Source organism: Trichechus manatus, unplaced genomic scaffold (assembly GCF_000243295.1).
Source record: "Trichechus manatus latirostris isolate Lorelei unplaced genomic scaffold, TriManLat1.0 scaffold00184, whole genome shotgun sequence".
Taxonomy (NCBI): domain Eukaryota; kingdom Metazoa; phylum Chordata; class Mammalia; order Sirenia; family Trichechidae; genus Trichechus; species Trichechus manatus.
The window spans coordinates 158,651-164,625 of record NW_004444120.1 but is presented as its reverse complement, the minus strand read 5'-3'; the positions used below and the strand labels follow the sequence as shown (position 1 = coordinate 164,625).

Sequence of the window (5,975 nt, the reverse complement as noted above, 5' to 3'; positions counted from 1 at the left end):
GGTATTCCCGGACAACAGATTGTGGCCGCGGGAAGCAGAGGAAGCGGAGTGGGGGTGAAGAAGGGTGGGGTGTGGGAAAGCGTATATCGCAAATTACCGGTTGTTTTGTCTCCTGCTGGAAGCTCTGTGAAGCTGCTTTCTCATACCCCCTGTTTGCTGGTTTCTGATAGGAGTTCGAGATGGTGGATCCACGCTGTGTTAGCTGATAGGGGACCTCTGCATGAATCTCTCCTCACTCTCTGTTGTCTGTCAGTTTTCTCACTTCATTTGGTGCTTGGCTGAGTTCCTTATCTCTTCATTTGATGTTTTAGGGTTTCAGGATTGTTGTATTCTCTGTCGACTTAGTTTTTCGGATCTTTGCTGTGGAGGGACGGCGTGGTGCTTCTGCCTAGAGCGCCATTTTGCCGGAAGTCCACTACCCTTTTCTTCTTAAGTTTGAATCAGTTATTACTTGTTATTGCCTTGACTTTCTCTCCATTTGAAAGTTCTATATCTACTCCATTTATTCCCCCTTTTATTGTCTTGATATTGTCATCATTTACAGATTGATGTCTTTGTTCCTGTTTTAAGTCTTTTCACTTTGTTTTATGATTGAGAATTCTTTACCTAGGACGATATCGGCTGATGCTCTTCTGTGTCCTAGACCCCGGTTGTTGTCTGGTGTTGTTGGTTCTCTAACCAAAGGACTCCCTTTAATATTTGTTGTAAATTTTGTTTGGTTTTTACAAGTTTCCTTTAATTTCTGTTTATCTGGAAATGTCGATGCTGTGTTGTATTAGTTGGCAGGGAACATCCACTCTGTATCTCTCCTTGTTCTCTGTTGTTTTTCAGTTTCTTCTTCCATTCAGTGTTTGATAGAGTTCTTTATCCCTTCATTTGATGGTTAAGGTTCCAGGACTGACGTTTGTGTCTGTTTTAGCTAGTTTTTTGGGTCTTTGTTGCAGAGGAATAGCATGATGTATCTGCCTAGGGCACCATGATGACTCTACCTGCTGAGATGATAATTTTTTACTCAGAAGAAATGTCAAGCTCAAAGGACAACATCTTTTTGGTTTTCTTAACTACGGAATTCATAATAAGTATCTGGGGAAATGGATTGATTAGAATAATGAACTGCATCAGCTGGGTAAGAAACAGTTAAATCAACTTCATTAACCTCATCCTCATCAGCTCGTGCATATCCAGAATATGTTCCTTGATCATAATACTAATTTATTCATTTCTGTTTGTGCTGTCTTCAGATCCACATAGCATTAGTCAAATTGGAAAAATTAATATTCTGCTTCGGAAAGTGATCAACCACTTAAGTGTCTGGTTTGACACTTGCCTCAGCATCATTTGTTGAAGAAAGCAACTTTTTTCCAACCTCTTTTTCTTTGGTTTAAATGGAGAATTAACAGGTAGTTATTGCTATTTTTCTGGAGTCCTTGCTCTTTTTCCTTATTAGCAGCCCAGTAATAAGCAGTGTAATTCTTAATGTTTGTATTGCTTCCTTTAGGCACATCACCAGAAAAGACCAGTCACTAGAGGAGGACATCTCGTTTGGTGAAGTAGAGGGTCAGTGAAGATGAGGGAAACCCTCAGTGAGATGGATTGACACAATAACTGCAACAATGGGCTCAAACATACCAGTTGTCTTAGGCTGGGTTCTCTGGAGAAGCAAAACCAGTAAAGTGTATAAATATATATACAGAGAGAGATTTATATCAAGGAAATGGCTGGAACATCCCAAACCCATGGATCAAGATAGAGGCTTCTCCTGATTCACATAGCTGTAGGGGTTGGTGAACCCAAGATTGGCAGGTCAGATAGCGGGGCTCTTGCTCACAGGCTGCAAAGATCTACGAATCCCAATATCGGCCGGCAAGACCACAGGTAAACTGCTAGCTCAAGTTCCAAGAAGTGGAGGTCAGTAAAACAGGACCCAGCTGCAGGATCCAGAGTGAGCAAAAGCCCACGAGCTTTGCCAGAATGTCCACTTATATTTGATACAGGCCACACCCCTAAGGAAACTCCCTTTCAACTGATTGGGTACTCACAGCAGATCCCATCATGGAGTTGATCACATTATATCAAATCTCATTATGGAGTGATCACAACATCATACGACTGCCAAACCACTGAGAATCGTGGCTCAGCCAAGTTGACACCCAACCTTAAACATCACACCAATGATCTTGAAGATGTCACAGGAGCTGGCAATGTTTTGTTACGTTATACAGAAAGTCGCCATGAATTGGGGCCAACTCAATGGACAACAACACGTTGAATGTGTAGATTATTCTCCTCATCTAGAAGGCCTCTCCTCTTTCAGGATTTTAGTTCAGCCGATCCTCCTTGTTTCCACAGCTCAGCTCTCTAATGAATTTAAAATATAATTTTTCCAACTTTTTATTTTTTCTTTCTAGTTGTTGCAGTAGGAAATCTGGTCTTTTTCAACCTGCTACATTATACCCCAACACATGTTAGCTCTTTTTTTTTTAATTGTGGTAAAATATATGTAACAAAATATTAGCTGTTTCAACATTTTTAAAGCTCATATATTAACTTTAAATGTCAAATAACACAGAATCAAAAGGAATAACTAACAATCCTCAGTGCCTGCCATTTGTCAGCATGTAAAATTGAAGCACTATAGACATATAATATATTAATTCCTCATAAAGACCACCCGAAGACGATATTATTATCATGTGCATTTTACTGATGATCATACTAAGACCAACAGCAGTTTTAAAATAGAGCCCAAGATAAGAGATACATGAAGCAGAGAATCTGGGGTTTCCATCCTGGCTGTCTGGCTCCAGATACTCTGCTAAAAACAATCCTACTATAAAAAATCGTAACTGAACAAAATCCAAGAGTAGAGGTTGATTTTCACATTTATTAGTATTAGAAATTAAGTAGTCATAATCAAGTAAATCAAAACAACTAACACTGAATGTTCATATATAGAGAAGTCTGGACTGGAATGTCAAACACCTGTTTTTTTGAAGTGCACAAGGGATATTTACAAAATTGCTGAATATCTTATTTTAATAATTCATATTTAAATATTAAAATGACTCAAGAGAGAAAGTTTACTAAGACATATACATGAGAGATCCATTTGATAAATATTGATAATGGGCTGAAAAGCCTGAATGGGAAAAGAAGGGACATTACTCAGATGACTTCCCTGAGGTTCATTTTCCATTTTGGAAATTTTAGGACAATAATTCCTTCCATCCTTGAGATGTGTGTGTGTGTTTACAAGCTTGTAAACGGTAAAGTTATACATAAGTATTAGTTTTCAGTAATCAGCTTTTAGAGAGTATTGGCCTTCCTAGTGTTTCCCAAGGAACACTTGGATTATTTTCTAGGAAAACTTGGATAACCTATAGATCTGTCCTCTTAAGTTTTTTTTTACATAAATCTGACATTTAAAAAAAGTAAATCTATAGTGGTGATGATCTTAGTTATGACCAAGCTTCATCTATGAATTTAGATATTCACTACATGTTCTTTGTACTGGATTTTGAAATTTTACTAACAACTAAAGCTGATAACATAAATTATGGAGAGGATACCCAAAGAAAAAGTTGCAAAGCAATGAAAGGGAGTATGTCCTTATTTGCATGCTAGCAAATGCGAATTCAGCTTTCATTTCAACATCAGTATGAAATATTTTAGCCTATACTGAAATTTGATCTGCTTTGAGAATAACAACGCTTCTCGTGAAGACAGCGTCGAATCCATCCATTAGCATAATTTGGTGCTTTCCTGCTTGACATTGGTTACAGAATTTAGAAGAAAGCAAAAACTTTACTGCACATTAGATATCAGGTGCACATAGAACTTTTACAACAGGATACTAAGGAATCATGAACAGCAATACTAATTTGGCTTTCTTTTCTTCCCCCAGACATGATAAGTTTAGTACTGATTATCCTTTTCACCATAGTAATAGCAGAATTTATTCTTGGGAATTTTGCTAATGGTTTCATAGCACTGGTGAACTGCATTGACTTTGTCAAGAGACAAAAGATCTCTTCAGCTGATAAAATTCTCACTGCTCTAGCAGTATTCAGAATTAGTTTGCTCTGGATAATATTAATAAATTGGTATCCAGAGGTGTTTAATCCAGTTTTATATAGGTTAGAAGTAGGAGTTATTAATATTGCCTGGACAGTAACCAATCATTTTAGCATTGGCTTGCTGCTTGCCTCAGCATATTTTATTTGCTCAAAAATAGCCAAATTCTCTAACCTTATTTTTCTTCACATAAGGTGGAGAGTTGGAAGAATAACTCTGGTAATATTTCTGAATATTTGATATTTTTGGGTTTTCAACTTGCAGTGGTAATCAGAGATGACAGAATATGAAAGAATGATCATGAAAGAAACAGGACTTTGAAGACTGAATTGAGTGACATCATGAGCCTTTCAAACCTGACTATATTCATGCTAGCAATCTTCATACCTTTTACTGTGTCCCTGGCCCCTTTTCTACTGTTAACTTTTTTCCTGTGGAAACATCTCAAGAAGATGCATCTCAATGGCAAAAGATCCCAAGACTCCAGCACCAAGGCTCACATAAAAGCCATGGAAACTGTCATCTTCTTCCTCTTGCTATTTGCCATTAACTTCCTGTCTCTAATTACATCAGCTTGGGGTTCTAATAAGCTGCAGGTCAAACAGATCATCATGCTTTGCCAGGCTATTGAATTCTCCATCCTTCAAGCCACTCATTTATCTTGATTTTTTAAAACCAGAAGCCATGACAGGCCTTTCTGTTGGTTCTGTGTCAGCTGAGACGTTGGATGAAGGAAAGGAGACCCTCAGCTTCATAGACTGATGTGAGGGGCATCATGTGTCTCCTTGCAGAAAACAAACTGATGGAGTCTTTGTAAGGTATTTTACACTTCTTCCTGGTTTTTCCAAAGTGTGTAATTGCATAATTGAGTAATTTTCAAAGGTATTCTTAGAAATGTCTTTTACCAAAGCTTACCATAAAAACATATATATACATACATATATATGAAAAATATATGAATGATTAGAAATAACATACTGCTAATCAATTTTTAAGTAAACAATATAATAGAGAAACGATTTTTAAAACTTTTTGAAATTGTGAAGTCACATTCTACACTCAATTTAATCTTCAAAATCCTGTTTCGTTCATAATCACTGTTTCACATTCTATGTTATCATCTTCCAACTAAAAAATTCATGATCTATATTTATGTATTATCAGGGATTGACAACCTATCTCAGGAAACTATTGCTATTTTCCATTGTATTTTGCAGCACACATAAGTACCATGGTGTGTTTAGATTTCATTGCATGAACTTCCAATCTTCTGGATGATACCCTGTTGCCATCAAGTTGATTTTGACTCATAACAACCCTATAGGACAGAGTAGAACTGCCCCATAGGGTACCCAAGGAGCAGCTGGTAGATTTGAACCACTACACCACCAGGGCTCCTTATGGATAATAAGGACATTCAATTCTAAATTACACATTGAACATCGTGTTTGCAATATAGTTAATCCATCATAAATTCTTACTTCATGGTTAATAGAGAGAAAACAGAACTTTTGTTAGGAAAAGATGTAGACCATAAAATTCAACAATGCCAATCATATTTAGGGTAAATTTTGTATATTCATGGCAATAAATAGTGTGAAGAATATTATATTTAATACAACTAGGTAAAATGTTTAGAAAAAATCAAACTCTACAGTAAGAATGAAGAAGAGAAAAAATGACCATGGCCTGTTTTCATACAATTACAAGTTTGTATATGCAGTTATCAAAGGCATCTCTTTGAATTTAGATTAAGAAAGACTTTCTGAAATCGAGATTTGATGTCAGATATTTAAGTTTTTGCCTAAACCTCCTCTGGGTCCCAGAATTGCCAACCATCTCCTCCATTTTCCATCTTTAAAATTCCTTTTAAAGTTGATATAAGAAGACTCAAGTCTTCC

The 5,975-nt window shown here is 36.7% G+C and overlaps 1 pseudogene; it reads left to right on the top strand.

The window, feature by feature from the left end:
• Positions 1-2,201: 2,201 nt before the first annotated feature.
• On the top strand, positions 2,202-5,104 carry LOC101346607 (taste receptor type 2 member 19-like; annotated as a pseudogene).
• The last annotated feature ends 871 nt before the right edge of the window (positions 5,105-5,975 follow it).